At 42.5% G+C, this 21,008-nt stretch overlaps 1 long non-coding RNA gene across 2 annotated transcripts in view; it reads left to right on the top strand.

Annotated features, from left to right (window-relative positions):
* Positions 1-21,008, top strand: part of LOC111767806 (uncharacterized) — a 293,689-nt gene that overhangs the window by 247,911 nt on the left and 24,770 nt on the right. For both annotated transcript variants that reach the window (XR_011425567.1, XR_011425566.1), the window contains 2 exons: positions 7,191-7,268; positions 13,601-13,648. This is a non-coding gene — a long non-coding RNA (uncharacterized lncRNA). The remainder of the gene's footprint in view (positions 1-7,190; positions 7,269-13,600; positions 13,649-21,008) is intronic.

Below are 21,008 nucleotides of genomic sequence, written 5' to 3'. Positions count from 1 at the left end.
ATTAAAATATGTCTTAAAATGAGATGCTTACTAAGTTGCTTTGGCCTCAATTTGAAAGCACACGTTTCCTTGTTTTTGTTTTTGTTTTTTTTAAACCTTTTTCTCCCTTAATCTTGTTCTTAATCCGTTTCTATTGTAGAATATTACACACATACAGAAAATGCATAAAAATATACGTTTGGCTTAACAAATTATTATAAAGCAAGCCACATGTAACTACCTTCTCAAGCCGACACCCCAGAACATTGCCAGCATCCCAGAAGCCTCTCCCAGCTTCTATCCATTATGACCACTTGCCTCCCCCTCCCAACTTTTCTGGCTTTTATGGTAATCACTTTCTTGCTTTACTTCATAATTTTATCCCCTAAGTATGAATCACTAAACACTGTAGTTTAATTCCGTCTGTATTTGAAATTTAAATAAATTGAATCGTACATGTGTTCTTTGCGTCTGGCTCTGTAAGCACAACGTTGATCTGTGTCATTGTGCGTAACTGAGTTCATTATTTTTTATTGCTGTTTGGTGTCCCATTGTGTGAACATATCCCAATTATGTATTCATACTCTTGTTGATAGAGTTTTGAGTTATTTGCAGGTTAGGACTATTACAAATAAAGCTGCTATGAACATTCTTGTACATTTCTTCTGATGCACATGTGCACACATCTTTCTGGTGCATATACCCAGGAGTAAAATTGTTGGATCATAGAATATGCAAATCTTCAACCTTAGTAAAAAATGCCAGTGGTATTCCAAAGAGGTTATCCCACTTGACACTTTTACCAACAGTATATGACAATATTCCTCTTGACCTTTAGAGAGGATAAAAGGCTTTTCAGAGTGTTAAAATATATTTGACTACATGAAATCCATACATTTGGCTATTGCAAAAACAGTGTGAGTTGCATGAACTAAGTTCCTACAGATGGTCTGAGTGGTATACATGCTCAGTAAATGCTCTCACTCTGGGCTCTCACAAACCTGAGTTCAAATCTTGGCTCTGCTACTTATTTGCTGTGTTACATTAGGCAAGGCATTTAACATTTGAAAATCTGTTTTCTCATTTGTAAAACAGGGATGAAAATAGTATGTAATTCATAGCATTGTTGTGTTGATTTAATGAGATAACACATTTAAGGTGCCTAATATATTGTCTGGCACACAGAAAACCTGAATATAATAGTTGCTGTTACATTATTATTTGCTCTCAGGATATCCTTTCTGACCATCGCAGTGAGAAAGATTAGGAGGCAGAAAGTTAGACTTGACCATCTGTATTTGTATATTTTCCAATAATGTTCAATCTCGGGAAATAGCCTCAGAAAAGCAGAATCAAGAAGATGTTTATAAGCTAGGACACAATTCTGCCTAAGTGGTGTCAGCCAGATGAGCAGATGTTTGTCAAGAGAAGACCTCCCAGGTCACCCTGACAGTTCTACAGTTCTTGGCAGCTCAGAGACAAAATAGTTGGAACCCTGAGCTCTCCACCACCCGGCCAGGGAACTCAAGTGTTCTGCTGCCCTCAGTCCAGGCACAGCCACCTGGCGTGCTCCTGACTTCTGAGACCAGAGCTGCAGGAGCAGCATGGCAGCAACATCCAGTTAGGCCTCTGTTCACCCTTGCTCTAGGATGCAGCTGCCAGGAGCTGTTCCTAGAGGACTGTGGTGGCTAATAGCCAGCAATGCTGAGAAACAGGAGTCACAGAATCCAGGATACAGGGTGGAAATCATTGTAAAGTATCCTACAGTGAGTGAGCCAGAGGCTGCCAGTGCAATTCTGCACTGAGCTTGACTGATCCCACAGCAGCTTCTCTCCAGCACCTGCTTCGTTGGTCCACTCTTCTAAGAAGATGCCCAGCAGGCATCAGGAAGATTTCCTGTTCTAGAGACAGGACTTTGATAGTTCTCCAAGGGAAGATCCTTCTTGGTTCCATGGTGCAGGGCATGGGCTGGGACCCCTCAAGGGAGGAGGGAGTGACACCACTGAGGGGCAGCGTCACAAGTGCGGCAGGTTCTTTTTCTGAAGGGAGGTGGCCAGCCCTGATCTTGACTGGGGAAGAAGGAGGTTCAGGGTGGATTATGGGGCCTGACTTTCAGGGATGATTTGGTGAAACCGCTTATTCAATGATGTCATTGCCCTTTTAAGGTTAAGCTTTCCAACTCCTGACTCCTTTGTTTTAGAGCAGTGATGTATTAGGAAAGACTTAAGAGTCTGCTGTATAGGGAACTTGAGTCTGAGTTAGCCAAAAATCTGAATCAGAGTACACACACAAACACACACACACACATTCAGCAACTCTAAATTGGCTAAACGGGTTGCTGTGTTAGAGAACTTGTTCTAATAAATCTTGGAATCAATCTAGACTACTCATTATTTTCATGCCGCTTACCATATTTCTCTTCTCTAGTCAATTCTCTCTTTGAAATGTTATCTTATGTTTTCTCCTCTTTTTATTTTAAATCTTGCTACCTTTATTCCTGTTATTGCAAAGATCTCCCACTCCAATCAGTCCTTCAAAGACCTGTCAATTTAATGTTACTAAAACAATTCTTTTACCATTTCATGATGAAACACTCCAAAGGCTCCCATTACCTCTGCAGTAATATCAGAATTCCTCTGCTTGGAACTCAAGGTCCTTCACAATCCATCAATTTTTTACTCTCATTTCCCACCATTTCTCAATGGATCCTCTTTTATAGTCAAATTACACCCTCTGTTCTTCTGTGGCTCACCCTCTAATACCATTCACTATCATTCCCTCTTCTTCTATCAAGCCCGGTATTGCCAAAGTGTGGTATGCGTATCTCTGGTGTCACACAATATAATTAGGTGGTAGACCAAACTTTTTAAAACTTGAATATGTAAAGTTTTAATAAATGTGTGTTAGAGAATGAACAAATTATCCTATCACAACCACGACTTCATGGATGTCACTGTCCAGGATGGGCTAGAGCAGGTAATGCCACAGTCTCCTAGTTTTACAGACTGCGCAGTTATGGGTATTCCACATTGTCAGGATATAAATGGGGTAGTCACACACCCTCGGCCAGACTGGTTGGTTCAGGAGGGGGCACGTGTATCAATTCAGACCAATGAGAAGAGGTCTACCAAGGACTTTGAGAAAGAAATTCCCTCACTCTGAAGAGCCAGCCAACAGAAGTGGAGGCCTCTCCTCTCTCTCTTTTTCTAGATGTAGAGGCTGCAGATACGAAGACTGAAACTGTTGTGGTTACTTTGGTACCATTAGGGAAGGCAACCCGAGGACAAAGGCGGCCCTCACAGTGAGGAGAAAGTTGATAAAAGTTCAGAGAGATCTGCACTAAACATTAAACCGATTCTAATTGGACTTTTAGTTACATGAGCCAATGCATTTTCTTACAGTTCAAGCCAGTTTGAATTGGTGTCTCTGACACTTCAGTCCAAAGCATCATGATTGATTCAGGATGGATGATGTAGGTTGCTAATATAGATTCATGCTTCCTCATTTTTTTTTTGACCTGATGGCCATAGTAGAAAAATGGCAATAATTATAACATGTTGGCATAGATGGATAACATTGCTCCTAATCAGAGGAAAGGGGCCCTGAGGCCTTTGGCAGCATCAGTTCCACAGAGAATTGAGGGTTAATATCTTGTAATGGACTTGTAATCCATTTGTGGTGACTGTGACAATCCAGCAATTGGGAGGCTCTGCTGTAAATGATCCATGCCTATGGTTCTTTCTTTTCAGAAATGTGTGGAAATTTCCCTTCTGGAAGCTGTCATTCATTTGTCAAGTGAAATGTAAACACTAGAATTAGGATTTTGCTCTTTGTCTTTCTCTTGTGTTAGGTCAATTAGTGAGCAGTGGTTAAAAATAAGATTTTTACAGTATAAAAGTGAGCCCATGTTGGAAATATAAGTACTAGTGGTGACTGAATTTGAATGGTTGCACTGTAAGTTAAATCTCCTGACCACAGTGTCCTGGCAAGCTTTATGGACAGGTGGAGCACGCACTGAAACAACTTCTGTTTTGTTCTGAAGCTCTTGGGCTTTCAGCTAAAAAGGTCCTGAACACTTATTGCAAATCAGGTTCCTCACCCCCAACCCAGAACTCTTTCCCAATCAGTCTACCTCCACAAAATAATGAAAATATGTATGTTTGGGGAAAGCTATATGCTTCACTTGTTTAGACAGTGCTGGTCAGAAAGAAGATGAAGAATTGGGTAAGGCATACATGAGAGAAATGTATCGTCTTTTTCAGCTACAGACACAATTCACTCCAGAAAATAGATATGGTCCCAAACAGCTGTGAATGACTTCAGCATACCTGGGGAATAGAATATTTAAAGAAAGCTCATTTATCACATTATTTAAAATAGACAAGATATTGGAACAACTTAAATGTCCACCTACAGGTGAATAGGTAAAGAAAATGTGCTGTATACATACCGTGGAATATTATCCAGCCTTAAAAAAGGAGATTTTGCCATACGTGACAACATGCACAAGCCTGGAGGATATTACGCTAAATGAAATAAGCTAGCCACAGAAAGATAAATACTGCATAATTCCATTTATACGAGTTATTTATAATGGTAAAACTCATAGAAAGAGAGTAAAAGTGATGGCTTACCGGAATAGGAGAAATGGGGTGTTGTTCAGTGAGTATAAACTTTCAGTTATGCTAGATGAATAAGTTCTAGAAATCTACTGAACAACGTTGTGTCTATAGTAACAACACTGTATTGTGGACTTAAAACTCTGCTAAAAGGATAGATCTCACATTAAGTATTCTTACCACAGTACAAAAACAAAACAAATGGACAGAAGGAAACTTTTAGAGGTGATGGATATGTTTATGACCTTGATTGTGGTGATGGTTTCATGAGTGAATGCCTATCTCCAAACACATCACATTGCATACATTAAATATGTCCCAAATATTTTTGTGGATCTGTTATACCTCAATAAAGCTGATTTTTAAAAAAGAAATCCCACTTAGAATCCTTTTTACACATAAACATTTTTTGGAGTATGTATGATTACTTTTTATAAATTATAGGATTTTTACATTTAGCCTGTTTTGTATGCATTTGACACATAGAAAAGTCTGACTAGAACAAGTCATGGCTTTTAAGGGAAAATGCTATATTATTAATGATAAATAAATGTAGCTACTATGATAGATAACTCTGAATTCCCAGTGACTTTACACAGTACAATTTATTTCTCTCTTGTGTCACAGTCTGATGAAGGTTGGAAAGGGTTGGTCATTTAGGACAGGTACCACCCTCCTCTGGGTCCTAGGAGTTCTTTCCAGCTCACTAGCCAATGCAGAAGAAGAGAGAGGAACACATATTGGAAGTAAGGGCTGGATTGAAAGCAGCACACATCACTTCCACTCACTTTCTATTGGCCAGAACTTAGCCACATGACCATATTAGCTTTATGCCAAGCTCTATGCCGAGGAATTAAGGAACTCATGGATTTTGGTGAGGACCAGCTTCCTCTACACAGTTCTAACTAAAAGGCATCCACACAGTTAATCTAATTAGCAAAACTTTACCTATTCTAGCAAGGCACTGTGCCAGAAGAGTCAGAACCTATGTGTCTGTTTACCATCAGAATGCTATAGAGACCACAACATGCTGTTTGTGGCTCCCACCACAAAGTGCCAGGATAACAAGCGGCTTCCTTTTTGGAGAATGAAGACCTCAGCTATAACAGAGCCCTGAGTACTGGGCCTGGGCCACACCTTTCCAACAACGGTAAAAGTTGGTAGGTGTCAGGAGTAGGCATGAGGGATATGAGAACTCAGTTTGTTTTCAGAGAAGGAAACATTAGAAGAAGGTATAGTGTCTCGGAGCTTTCCCTCAGACCTTCTGAGATAATGGCCTCAGCACCATTGGCATGTGCTCAGCTTGAAGCCGTCCTGAATAAATTGTGATTCTGTTTTTCTTTTAAGATACTTCTTGTCTCAAAGATGTGTTTCCTTCTGCTACTTGGAAATAGAAATCAAAGGAAGAAATGAGAATGGTTTTGCAACGAAAGGTCAAGGCAGGCAGAAATTATTGACGAGGGATGGAAGCTGTGATGGCATGAGAATGTGTTTTACGGTCCTCCTCTTACTTTATGGAGCATAATTGACTAAGGGCCCCAGATGCTACTCTTTGAAAATTGTCTTGGTTTTGCACTGAGGGCATACTTCTCATGAGCAAACCTCTGCTTCCGACAGCAGCCTTTGGCCCAAGAACTCTTCAATGTGTTTGCTGAACTTTCCTTTGACTTCATGGCAGCCTCAGACACTTTTGCTCAACTTTCTCTCCCTGTCTTTCCCACCTGGGATCTGACTTGCATCACAGTCTGATGGCTCTCCTAGCCTATCCTGGCTTCTTCCTTATTTCCTTTATGTGGTGATTTTCCTAATAAAGTCCCTGCACATCACTCTTGGCATCTTCTTCTTGGAAAACCAAGACTGACACAAAAGCGCATGCTTAATATTACTTTGTTGATTGTCACTTGCAAAGAAAACATATGCACACATACACAAACATATGCGCACAAATTTCCACAAAAGTCAGTTCTAGTAAATCTTCCTTTAAAACTCCTGTGAGTTAAGAGAGGGAACTGAACAACCAAGAAGCTGCAAAGAGGGGTGTTGGAGAGATCACGAGGCTTGGGGCACGGTTAAGTGGTATTTGGCTAGGGGAACTAGGGAGCCTGAATTCTATCTCTAGAGCTCCTTAAGAGAAGATTATATATACAGGAAACAACAACAAGTGGGTAATAATGTACTCCTTTAATATTTATTATTGGCTGGCTTAAACGCAATGAAGAGCTTTCTAGTCAGCTGGGCTGGGCTGGGCTTGGGCACCCAACCTAGTCTTAAAGACTTCATAGACACTTCAAAATTTTTAGCTCAAACCTAAATTCCAGAATCTACCTACCCTCCAGGCATATGCATGGGACAGGAGACAAGGGAGCAAGAGTACCCAAGACCATGTGTTTGAAAAAAAGAGAGAGCAAGATGGCTGAGTCTCCTCCCACAAGGGAGTGGACTCTGCCTTACTTCACCACCTAAACCGCAAGGAGAAAAGGAGGAGTAAAAGAGAGCATCCTGGAGGTTCACAGTGACTGCACCCACTAGTGAACATGGCCAAATCACAGTCTTGGAGACCAATCTGATCAGTTTACTATTTCTTCTTCCCAGGGAAAGAGAAGAGAAGAGTAAGGAAGAGCAGATAATACTCTCTCTCTTCAGGAAGCATACCTACATCCTTACTAAAATGTAAGTCAATTAGCTAAGAGCTGTGTGTTTGTGTTTTTGTGTGTGTGTGTTTGCGTGTTTGCATATAGAGAGTCTTATGGGAGGCAGCCTTTTCCTTTGAGGAGTTGAAAATTCAATTGGGAGATGAAAGAAATACGTCCATAGCAATCAGATAACGATTTGGTGCTCAGCTCTGTGGTTCTGCCCAATAGGTTGGGTGGGAACAAAGTGGACCAGACTGACCAGCCTGAGCTTCTAAGAAGAGTTAGGCCTGAGCTGGACCACGGAAGTTGCACCAAGGTCAGAGAGATGGGCGGAGAGGCAGTGGTTAAGTGCTCAGGTTCCAGCATGCAACAGGCCTGGGTTCAAATCCTAGTTCCACATCTTGTTGAGGTTGGCAGGTTTCTGAATCTTTCTGAGACTCAAATTCCTCATCTATAAAATAGTTATAATAATCTCATATGACAGGTTGTTGCAAAGATTAAGCGAAATAAAACATGGAAACTTCCCAACCTTTGTGGCAGATGGCTGCTTACCATGACAGGTGGAGGAGAAGAAGCACTCCAGCTGAGAGAAGCAGCAGTAGCAGAGATGTATGTGGGGACCAGGAGGAGACTAGCTGGCTAGAGGGAAGAATGCACTTTACAAGGTTGTGGGGAGTCAGGCTGGCTGATGTGATGGGCCTAGGTAAAACGGCCATACAAGGCTGGCTGATGTTCCAACTTGATGCAGAAAGAAATAAGGAGACAGGGAAGGTTTTCCAGTAAAGAGTGGTTATTGAGAGTGGGCGCTCAAATATTGAAATCCCTGGGAACAGTAGGGTAAAAGGGTTCAGTTGGATTTTCTTTGTCAGAAGTGAGGCAACATTCTTCCTCCCCCACGGGTCCCACACCCAGGATCTACAGCGTGGAAGAGAAGATTGCATTTTCTCATCTCAAACAATCAAGAAGGCTGTGAGGGAAACTTGCAGAAGGCCAAGCAGAGAGTTGGCCTGCTGCAGTACCAATTGCTTGCAGGGTCGTGTTAATGCCCCATGGCTCTGCTGCATTTGCAAATAAGATATGTAAGGAAATTAAAAGAAGTCCCTGGCAAAGTGACAGTGTGGAGTCTTACTGAAAAAGTTATTTCTCAAAAAATTTACATTTTTGTAATCAATCACAACAAACCCAATAAAAGGCACTTGGCCTCTCATTTGTATTCCAACCTAATTGAAAAATGACTAATCTATTTACTGAGCTCTTTAATCTTTACCCATATTTCCATCTTCCTCCTGCCTGTTGATTCCAATATGCATCCAAGCCTGTTTGGTTCTTGGACCTATACAGATGTAATTTTCTACGTCATTTTCACATTAATTTAAATATCCTTGGTCCCTATGGCATTTTTCTTCCCTTGGTTTAATCTTGACCTCATTCCAGACTCTACATGCATGGCTATGTGTTTTTATTAAGTTATTTTGGTCTGCCTTGGACAATAAAATTGCATGTGATGTAGCCCATTGGGATTTTTAATCAAAGCAAAAATGACAGCAAGAGTAAAGACTCACAGCTTGATTTAAACAGCCTTGTGAGTAAGCACCCCCAACCCCCAAGATTCACAGCCAAGGAACACAGGCAATAAAATTGGTCAGCCCCACATTGTTTCACCAAGCATTAGTCTCCTGTTGTCCTGGTTCTGGTCTAAAGGAGAGAGTAAGATCTTTAGGCCCCATGACTCCTCTGCTTTCCAGTATATTCTGGCTCAGTCCAATTCTAAGTCAAGTTGATGACTATTTTTGTGGCTGAACTCGAGGGTCAGATTTCTTTCCTGTCTAACCGAGGCTAAAGCCCAAACAACTCTCCCTACTCTGCAACCAAGGATGCTCCTGAGCAAAGGGAGTAACAGAGGCCCATGGATTTATTGCTCATGGATGCTCACGAATGACTTAACAGAGACATCAAGATTGATGCAGGATATATATGAAAAGTATTGTTAGGGTCCATCCACAGCATGTATCAGAACGGTTGAGGGACAACCATGCACCAGTATTGCTCAGTAATTTGCTTTCTCCGTGCTGCTGAGGAAGGAAGGAGCTGTTTATGATGGAGCTCTGTGGTTGCTCTGAGGAGAGGAGCATGACACTTGATCTGGTTGCTAACTGTGCCCCAGGCTTATTGTGGCTTCTCTGAGCACCCACAGAGGCTTATGAAGGGCTTTCCACAATCTCAGAAGCCCCTGGCAGAGAAAATCCATGCCTAGGAGCAGCTGTGTGCTAGGAGAGGAAAGGAAATGCAGAGAAAAATGAAGGCATGGAAATAGGAATAGTAAGGGAGAAAAAGAAGAAAAAGATTCACGTCATAGGGCAGGGTGAGGAAGGGACACTCAGTGATGTCCACGGCTGCAGCCTTAACTTGTCTCCTAAATTGAATGGACGTGGGGACTTATGCCCTGGATTTTCCAGGAAAATTTTAATTTCAAATCATTGTTCTTATCATCAGGTTGTGAATCTTAAATTTAGTTTTTAAAAAATGGCCATCGGAAGGACAGTACATAAAAATAAATGCCCTCCAAGTTACGTGGACCCTGAAAACGTATTTAACAATCAACCTCTGGTCCTGGTAAGCAAGTTGAATGTAAGCTATTATTGAGAGCGAGGGGGTTATACAGCTTACAATAGACAGCATTAGCTCTGTGATTGCTTCTCTCAATTAATTACGGTCGGCAGGGATTTCTTGGAATTAACTTGTACTGTGTTCAATTTTGTTTTTCTTAGGGACCACGTGAGCTTCATTTAACTGGCATTTCGAAAATGCTTTTAAAGTTTTAGAAGTCAAGTCTCTAGTAAGATTGGGCAATTACTGGTTTTTAGCCGTTGGTACTTTTGGTTTTAATTTTAATTCGATAGATGTCATTTAAGGAATAACATTTTAAAAAACTTTTACAAGATGCACAAATGTTCAATGTAGAAAATTTGCAACATACAGAAAAACACAAAAGAGAAAATCAATATTACCAGTAGTCTAGTCAAGAATAATGACTGCTAACATTTTGGATTTTTATTTGTGACCATTTATCCTTTTCTCCAGAGTGTGTGTGTCTGAGTGAGTGTGTGTATGTATACCTACTTCTTCCACACTATAAAAATTGGGCTCACAGCCTACATAATACTATTTTATGGGCTGTTTTTTTCACTTAAGATTGTCATGAATTTATTTCTATATCATTAACTTTGTTTCTACAGCAGATTTTTAATAGCTGCATTTTATGTTATCATAAGCATACGCTATAATTGATTGAAACAGTTCTTTGTTACTTGATATTAGGTACTTCTCAGATTTTTGTTTAAAAAATGCTGATATAAATATCCCAGTCCATCAATTTGAGGTCACAACTATGATTATTTTCTTAGAGAAAATGCCTATAGTTGGGCTTTCTAGGTCAAAGGCTACGAGCATTTTAGGGGCTTCTAATATGCTTTATCTAATTACCTTCCAGAAAGGGAACTGAATGTCAGACTCAAGCAGTGTGAGCAATTGCCCGCTCACTGAATCTTTGCCAATAATTGGTATTAACCATTGGTGCATTTTCATGTCTATATTAAAGTCATGTTAATTTAGCCACCCTGGAGAATTATAAAATAACAACAGCTATACACTTGGCCCTTTCTAAGGCCAGATCCTATACTGAGCGCTTTATAAACAAATATCTCCCTTAAAACTCCCAGCCATCCTAGGAGATGATGTTATTAGCATCCCCATCTTTCAGATGAGGATATGAAGACAAGAATGGCGGGTAACTTGCCTAAAACTCTCACAGCTAGTACTAGTGGCAAATTTGAAACTGAGATTGTCCCATTTGAAATCTTGAGTTTTTACTGAAAAAACCATACTGCTTCAATAGTGGATAAATTCCAAGGTTTTAAGTTTTTAGATGCTAAAACTGTCTTAGGCTGGTTCCCCAGAAAGAGACTTTCGGATTGTGAGATTTGCATGCGGGAGGATTCCTGGGGAGCACTCTCGGGCACAGCCTCTGTGGGTGTGGGGCAGGGGCATAGAGACAGGATGGGCAGAGGGAGGAGTTAATCAGCACAGCAATGGTGACGATGGCCTCAGTTGATTCCGCGGTGAGTTCTGGAGCCAGGGATGGGCAGGAGGTTGCTTCAGAGTGTCCTGAGTTGGCATGAGAAGGCCAGACCTTTGTAACCCTGTCATTAAATGTGGGCCTGCCCGGATAGTGGCTTAGCTTTGAGTGAGGCAGCTCCGTGTGCCCAAAGGCAATTCCCAGAGAGACTCAGCTGTGAGCTGTCAGGCAAGCAATACCCCTGACGGCTGGGAGAAGTAGTTCCTTGGTTCTGAAAGGGGGTCTCAGCAACACACCACACATCCACTAAAAATTCAAAAACAGTTCTTGAGGGGACTGACCTGATGAATCAAGCACAGCCCCAAATACTTGCCTGTCTTTAGTCCTTCTGGGAAAAGTAGTTTCCAAGGAGTTTTGCCTCCCTTTCTAGCACTAGCTGGGGAGGGTCATTGTCTCAGGTATACTCAGCTTCGGAACACTGGTGGTAGAGGTGGGGGAAAGAAATGAGGCTGTGGCCAGCAGGAGCCCAACAAGTCACTACTAACTAGCTGGTGATGGCACAAAGGGCCTTGAAGGAGACAGCTTCTGGTGCCCTGTGCCAATGCCCCTCTTTCACTTCAGGAATCACCTCAACTCCATTTCCAGTCCATCTGGTTCCATGGGGCTAACCCCCTCCCCAGCTCTAGGAACGGGCACTGGAACAAATGCCTCCGGCTATAGTGATTGGTTAAAGGATAAACAGCTTACTTCTTCAGGCCAATGAGGGTTAGGCCTGGGACTTTGGATAGAACTTTTAGGAAAGAGATCCTCTTTCCACCAGAGTTACTTCAGCCTGGAGTTGCTGGTGGCCATCTTGGCCTTTAGTGGGGAGAACTCACTTGGAGAAAACTCGAGGAAAAAGAAACACAGAAACGGGAACAAAAAGACACAGAGACAGACTGATTTCAGTGACATGGTTTTAGCACTTGAATTCAGACAAGCCTGAGGTTATACTTTCCATATCACCATTTTTAAGATTTTTCAATTATCTGAGCAAATAATTTCCTTTTTCTCCCTCTTAAGAATGTTTGATGTGGACATAGCCTTTGCTCTTGATAGAGTTCTGATGACAACAGAGATACTTGAGGAATTCAAAGTATAGAAAACAGGGCTTCTTGGCTGCCAGCATCAGTTGGGAGGAGTCTAATGTCCTTGAGCACCATCGAAGGCTGTACAGAGGACCACAGAAGGGAGAAGACCTAGCCAGGGTCACAAGGGTGCCGGAAAAATCCAGTGCTGGAAATGTCCAGAGGACATTCCTCTCCAAATGCAGAGAAGAGGCTAAATGCCCACTGACCTTCCCAAAAATATTTCTCCAATAAATAACACGGGTACTCATGGTGGGCTGGGTGAGATGGTCTCTGTTACGTGCTATGAGGGACACAGAGCTGAATCAGTCATGAACTCGGGTGTTGAGGAGCTGCTGTCAGAGTTTTTTGTTAAGCTTGGTGTATTTGAGCTAGAATTGACAAGATTTGAGTATCCGTGGAATGGAGGAGAGGAAAGGGATGATGGAATTCAGAGACTTTAGCCAAAGTGATTAATTAAAGTGGAGAGGAGACGAGAATCTGGTTAACTGAATTCTAGTTAACTGAGGCTCACTCCTTGTAGGAAGAACTGTGAACTACGCAGTTTTCTTTTCTTTTCTTTCTTCTTCCCTCCTTCCTTCCTCTCTCTCTCTCTCTACGCCCCTCCCCCCCCTTCTTCCTTCCTTCTTTCCTTCCTTTTGCCAGAAGTAGATATTCATGAAGTCTGGAAGGCTAGGATTAGGACTCCAACATGTGACAATGGAATGGAAATGTCATAAAACTGTCACTGCACTAGATTCCAGGAATAAAATACAGTGTATTTGTACTGATTCAAAATTATTTCTATTTATTTGCTTTTCTACTACTTGCCATTTTAAATGAAAGAAATACTTAATGTATTAAAAATTATTTCCTGAATACCTGCCTCCCTATTTATAAGACTCTCCTCTCTCTCCTCTCCTTCTCCTCTGTTCCCTCTTACTAAAAGCCAAAAGTTGATAAGAAAGTAAAATAAAATATAGAAGTTGTCTAAATAAACTTGAATGTTGTGTTCATTTTTTCCCATTTTCTAAATTGTCCAATTTCATCAGACAATGACCTCAATCTAGCCTAGAATAATATGGGCAATTATCAGCTACTCTACTGCAAGAATAAGCCCGAGTTTTACTCTGCCAAGCCTCCCATTAAGTGTTTGCTGGATTCTTCTGTTTTTCTTCTTTATGTTAGAATCAAGAAGAGCATCACAAGCCAAGTAGCTGTACCACTGACCAGAAGGTAAGTAAAGAGCCAAGCAAAGAAAATGGATGATTAATTTTCCCTGAACTAGAACAACCTATTCTGATCAGAGAAGACAAGCATCACTTAACATTTGAAAAACCACTATCCGTGGAATGCATTGCCAAGGTAACCCAGGGCTGCAGAGCACAAAACTTCTGGATCAGTCCCATTTTGTGGTCATTGGTCACATCCTGTGCCATCTGACACTTATTGAACACCTACTATGTGTAAAGTGTGTGGGAAACCTCATCATTACTGGATAGAATTTGGACAAAACCCAATCACTCTTTCCAATTCAAAATGTACTTTAGGAATGAAGTTGAGCAGAAGTGTAATTCCATTCCCATGTCCAGAGACATCATACAGATGTTTGTGTGGAATGGGACAACATGCATCAGGCTTAGTCCTGATTCTCCAGGCAGGTCCACTCTGGCTTACCCTAAGGGATGAATCCAGAATTCCAGGGTGGATACAGACCCGTGTCCCACTGACTACACAGCCATAGAAAACACTGTGGAGAAAAACCAAGCTAAAATCATCCTTCCGAGTCAGTGCTGTGCTATTCACAGATAGACCTGAACCAATCCGCCTTTTGACTGTGGAATTGGAAGGGATTCTTAAATTGGACTGATGTCCTTGAACCTCAAAAAGCTGGAAGAGAACAGGATGACACTTGGCAAATAATAACCCCATATACAGGGAAATGCACAAAACTTACTGTTCATCAGAGATTTCCACCAGGAGTTCTAGCCCTATGGGAACCTTGCCAAATATAGCAGTCTCTCCTTATCCACAGGGAATAGATTCCAAGACCCCCAGTGGATGCCTGAAATCGTGGCTAGTACCAACCCCTATATATACTATGTTTTTTCCTATACATAACATAGCTATAATAAATTTTAACTTATAAATAAGCACAGTAAGAGATTAACAACAATAGCCAATAATAAAACAGGACAATTATAATGATATACCCTAATAAAGGTTGTATGAATGTGGTCTCTCTCTCAAAATATTTTACTGTCCTGTAGTCACCTTTCTTCTTGTGATGATGGGAGGTGAGCGTACATGGTGAGAAGAGGTGAGGTGAATGATGAGGGCATTGTGATGTAGCCTTATTTTTGCACTCGGTTGACTGGGTAACTGAAACCACAGAAGGCGAAACTGCAGGTAAGAAGGGAGTACTGTACAAATATTCAAAGCTTATTGATGATTCGCTATCAGCCTGGCACTCTTCCAGAACTTTATCAGAATTGTCTCACTTAAACCATCCAATGACTCTATGATGTAGTTTGTAATTTGTCCCTTACAGAAGGGAAAACTGAGGCACAGAGAAGTTCATTAACTTGACCAGGGTCACAAGCTAAGAGATGGTAGAACCAAAGAAGTTTGGCCCCAGAGCCCCTGCTCTGATCAGCTCTGCCTTGTTGCCTCAATCCCCAGATTTTTACCTGTCAAGGAAAACTGTGGAAAACTCTCTACATCGACCATAGGGCCCTCACAGAAACACCTTCCCTGGGATATGCTCGAGTATTGTTCCCTCTGCTTTGCTAGAATATAAATGAGAGAATGACCTGGGTGAACTATGCCCTTGTATCATTTGTGGAAATGTAGTAAAAGATATTTGTTCCCAGCTATTCACTAATCTAATGAAAGGATTGATTCAATTCATTTCTAAATAGTTTTACAAGTTAATTTGGAGGCAGCGTGCTGTAGTGGTAAAGAGCACAGCCTCAGGAGTCAGCTTGCTTAGGATAAGTACCAGCCCTGCCTCTTCCCGCTAACCTGCCTGACCCTCAGATCCATTATCTGTAGAATAAAGGTAATCGTAGTTCCCACTTCAGACGATTGCTGTGAAAATTAAAATAAAGTACTTCGAAGTATGCTGGGCATAGAGTAAGCCCTCAATTAGCTATTAGGATTATTGCTCTGCTGTTTTCAGAAAGTAAATGCAGTTCCAAAATCTCTTGCTTAAAATTCTTGCAGCCAGGTATGCTTTGGAATTCATTCAGAATTTGGGGGCTTTAGAAAGACAACAGGGTGTCTATACCATATACATTCTATGATGTAGCTTCCTCAATGGGGTCTGGACAGTACACCAAATCAAAGGCGGGAATATTTCTGCAGCAAAATGCATGACCTTTTACTCTCGGTGGGATAAGTAGAGATGATAAGAAGCCTCGTGTCAGGTTTTGTGGCCAAGTGCCTGACACTACAACTAAATAAGTGAATAAAGGTAATTGTTTTCAGAACTCTGCATTTCAGAATTTTGATCTTAACTATAGAATGAAAGTTTTACTGGGCATCCAGTCCCACTCCCAGTTGTAGCCCTCTCCCCACTGAAATGGATCCCTCGTCAACACTTCGGGACTCACTCACTCGCTACATGTCCAGCACAGAAAGGACGGCTCCCTGTCACTTCCTGTTGCCACTGCAGACCTGACTTGTTTTCTTCCCCGCTGGACCTGTACCTCCTCCTGTATTTCCTCTCTTGATTAGTGCCATCCCAGGTCCCAGTCACCTTGGAATCCCACCTCTCCAGCCAGGTGACTGCTCTGACTTGTTGCTGGTACTTTCCCACTCTCTCTAGCCTCTCCCCCATTGTCTGTGCTCCTTCGTGGGGAGCCCCATTACTGCTCTCCTCATTGGTCATCCCAGCCTGGCCATCTTACATGTGCTGCTGCTCACTCTCCTCTCAGTGCCGTTCAGATCAAAGTTCTCCACAACTGGAAAATCCCTGTTGTTTTCAGGAGAGTCCTAGCTCACCAGCCAGCACTTAAATGTCTCCTCCCAATTTCCCTTTCCTGCCTCGTCTGCCTCTGCTGCACCATACCTGTGGACTTGTTGTTTGACACACGCCCCATACAGCTGTCTCTGTGTGTTCATGTGTCTCCACACTGTACCTAAATTACCCTTTTCATCTCCTCCTTTGGAAATCTTACTCATCCTCCAAGGACAAGGCCAATTGCTGCTTCTTCCTTGAAGACTGCTTTGATTATTCCAGCAAGAAGTGTTCCTGGGCTGGCGTGGTGGCGTAGTGGTTAGGTTCGTGCACTCGGCTTTGGTGACCCCGGGTGTACATGTTTGTATCCCAGGCATGGACCTACACACTGTTCATCAAGCCGTGCTGTGATGGCATCCCACATACAAAATAGAGGAAGATGGGCACAGATCTTAGCTCAGGGATAATTTTCCTCACCAAAAAAAAAAAAAAACAAGGAAGAAGAAGAACCCTTTTAAAAAAAAGAAGTGCTCCTCTCCTTCTTGCCGTCCTTTTGTCTCTTGCTTCCTCATACTTCAGTTGCTCTGTTCATCATGGCTGTTGGTAGGGAGGGTGCATAGCGTCATGGTCAGGAGCCCAGGCACTCTGCCTGCATCCAAATCCTACCTCTCCCATTTGCTAATGTGGCCTCTTTATAAGCCTCAGCTTCCTCCTCTGTAAAATGGGGAAACTAAAATTGCCTCCCCCATCAGGTTGTTTTTAGCACATTCTTGGTTTGTTTACGTAGAGGGAACCGTTCAGCAGAGCGCCTTGGGAAGAGTGAGTGCTCTGCAAACGTTTGCTATTACCTTCATTGTTCTTGCTTTTCTGTGCATTATACCATGAGCTCCCCGATGGAAGAGATGTGTCAGTTCGTTGTCCAGTCCTCCATGGTGCTTTCCCCAATCTCTCACACACCATGGGCACAATGAAGATTTGTCAGATGGAATTCTTACACCTTCACGCTCTTCCTTAATATTTAAGTTGCCCACAGCCCTCTTTTGGAGTGAAGCTCTCAGAAACTCAAAAGAATGAAACAGTATAGCCAAAGTGAGAAGATTGAGTTCACAGACATATATAGTATTTTTGTTTAAATACATAAGAGTCACAAGGGAATATATCCATTTCTTTGAATAGCTCAACTTAGATAAAATCTGGACAAGTCTCTCCCCATCAGTGCTGCTGAGGAATAGCAGTATGAGGAGAGAATGAGAAATAAATCAGTCTGGGCTATGAGAGAAGGACCACCCGGCAGAGGCAACGGGAAGCTTCATTAGGGTCTGTTAAGCCCCAAATACTAGGTCAATGAGAGGGGGATTTGTTTTGAGCTCTGCAAAACTCTAAGTACGTATAATTGTACTGTGTAATCCAGCCAAACCTTTAACCCTTCTGAGGTGCTCTGCTGTCGATCCAGCTGCTGTTCTGGCTGTTTCCCTTCATCTCAAAACTGCTCCCTCAGGTTCAGGTGAGCCAAGGCAGCCAAGGAGACAATGCCTTTCCTTTCCCTGAAATTGGATGCCTGTGTGACTGACCCTCTACCACAGTCCAGCAGTGTCTGATCAGATCAGCCTTTACAGTGGCTGTGGGAGGGGCCGCTGGGGAGATGAGCACAGAGGCGTAAGAGCCAAAACAGAAAAACTGCATCGAATCCAAGTTATCAGCTTCAAAGGGAAACATGCCCCTTACAAATACAGGGCTTTTAGGCACACAGCTGAGTTGCAGTATGGAACCTACAGCATGATAGTGGAGCAGAGAGAGTCTGCCTTCCTCCATCATCTTCAGCCCTGGAGGTAGGTGGGCACTGCCAGGACCCATCTCAGGATTCCAAGCTGCACACAGTGGGGGCTTAAATATGCCATCCTGAGTATGGGGCTTTGCTAGGGTTTCCCTCCACTCATAATCTATTTCTAAGAGCACCCCAGCTTCTTCTGGGAGAATCATTGCATTCCACTGTGTGCGGTCATGATGTGCTGGTGAATCCCGGGCATGTGTCCTCCAATTTGCAGTTGAATATTCCAAGCCAAACCCTTCAGCCTTCACTTTCTGCTGAACTTCACCAAAATAGATTTCTATGGTTTTTAATCAAGAGACCAAATTCAGACCCCATCTGATAGATGGGCTCTGAAATGAGACTTTGAGCTTGGCCTTTCTACAGACATCATTTCCATTCCTTCTGGTACTCCTTCCACCAGAAGCTTCCACACATAAGGGAGCATTCCCCAGAGAAGAAGAAAGAAACAAGACTCCCATAAGCAAAAAAGCCAGGGAGCTAGCTGCAGGCAGCTTGAGGAGCAATCTGCACTTGCTGGAGGTCTCTGAAGCTGCGCAGGCTGGCAGGACCCTGTGGGGATGTGTGGGCTGAGCTGATCAGCTCACCGAAGGCTCACCAAGCTAAGCATCCAAATGGAGTTTATGCTTTTTAGTTGAAAACGCTTTCTAAAATTTACTGACATGTTTTAAATTTCTGCATCAAGCTATAATGCAGTGGTGCCCTCAGCACCCCTTTCTGGGGACATGTGGAGATGTTTGATCCTATACCAATTCCTGTGCTACTCAAGTGCCTCTGTGCTTTCTAGACTTCTCTCCCTCCCCACTTCCTCCATTTTGAATAGTTATTTCTCATTTCCACCACTGACTGTGTGTCTGCACACTGTATCGCTCTTCTAATTTTCTGTTGGCTTAGAAACCAGAAAGTCAAGCTGTTTAAGTGTAAAGCAAGAGTGAAGAGGGCTTTGGTTGTGGATAAAGTACAAACATCTCAGTGCGTGGACTTTGTGGCATCATCTTCCCTCCTATAAAATGAGTTTTGTGTTGCATTATGAAATGATGAGGTTGTCAAAGCTGGACTCCAGACACACACACAGGAGATGTTACTATGCTCAGAAACAAATTTTATTTTCTCTCAAATTTTACCCAGCTTCTTTTCCCCATCCCATGAACTGTTAATCATCTCAACAGAAATCTGTGGAAATCACTGAGGTCATACAGGCTGTTCTTGCTTTGATGCATGCATCAGAGTCCACTCTTGTCAGAGGGGAGGTGTGAAAGATGTATCAGGTAGGTTTTGCTGCATAACAAGCCTCCCTGAAATGTAGGAGTTTGAAATAACAATCTTTATGATTCTGTGGGTCAGAACTTAGGGCCAGGCTAGGCTGGGGTGGCCTGCTCCACCTGGTGTCACTTGGAGACTTTAGTTGGGACACCTGAGGTGGCTGTGAAGGCTGGCCCTCTCTCACCTCATGGTCTCCCATCTTCCAGGAGGCCAGGAGCCCAGGAGCCCAGGAGCCCTGGAGGCCAACTCAAGCTTCTTCCTGTAGACACTGTTACAAGAGTGTGAGGATGGAAGATATGAGGACACTTGACACCTAGGCTCAGAAGTCCCACATTGTCACCTTAGTCATATTCTATTGGCCAAAGCAAGTCACAGGACTGGTCTAGACTCAAGGAGTGGAGAAGTAGATTCCGTCTCTTGATGGGAGAAGCTGCAAAGAATTTATGATCATTTTCAATCTGCCACAACAGAAGCCCCCAAATTCATTATTTTATAAAGGACCAATGAAGCATAAAGTCTTCTGATTCTGAAATAATCATCTTTCCCTGGCCTGTCCAACATCTTGTCATCTGATTTATGCTTGTGAATTAGCAAAATGCTTTCACATTCTGCATTTCGTTTATCCTCATGATGAACTTTTGAAGTGTGTGATCTCCTGTTTTCAGATAAGGGATTAGAAGCCCAAAGAAGTTAATGACTCACTCAGGGTCCCATAGCTGTGGAATGGGGGCACCTCAAGTCCTATGCTTGTCCCCTGCACCCTTCTTATGAGGAAATCCATTTATATCAAGAGGTTGGTCTGCTTCATTATTATCACTTTTGAGATCGGCATTAAAGCTGGTTCTTTCCCCCAGGCTAAAGATTTCTGGTTCAGGGCTACCTACTGAAGATGGGCACACAAATTCATCTGGGATGCATTTCTCCCTAACCACGGAGCTGTGCTTACAAATTCCAGATGTGCTTCCCGGGGCCCCTTTTACACCAGTAACTAGATTGGCTGAACTGCAGGTAGAAGTATATACAGCTGCCAGTCCTCACGAAAGCAGGGCTAGCAGGCTGCTAAGAAAGAGTAGCAGCCGACAGGGAACTTCTCTGGCTTCTAAGCAAGCATGGTGAAATTCTCCAAACCTCTTCCCTTCAGAAATCTACAAGTCCAGCTAGCCTATTAAATGAGGTATGTATGCCGTGGTTCTCTAGCACAACTGAAGTTTTGTATTCAGCTTAAAACGTTTTAGCTGTCAAATATTCATCTTGAAAAGGAAAGCTCCACCTAACCTCTTGAGAATCTTGAGAGTTGACTAAGAAGATGCTGTAAAAATAGAATATGCATAAACGAAAGAGTAGAACAGAGCCCCACACTGGACAAAATGTTTGAGGATATATAGAGGAATCAGAGATCATTATTGCCAACTGTGAAGGAATGCCGGCCTTAAAATGACTACACTGATACATTATTTATTTACCTACTACATTTCTGTGCTTCCTCTAGTTTTTCATTTTAGATGCCAAGGAATCAGAGGGCAGGCTTCTTGGAAAATCACTAA

Source organism: Equus caballus, chromosome 14 (genome assembly GCF_041296265.1).
Source record: "Equus caballus isolate H_3958 breed thoroughbred chromosome 14, TB-T2T, whole genome shotgun sequence".
Lineage (NCBI taxonomy): Eukaryota > Metazoa > Chordata > Mammalia > Perissodactyla > Equidae > Equus > Equus caballus.
This window is presented reverse-complemented; position numbering and strand designations above follow the sequence as displayed.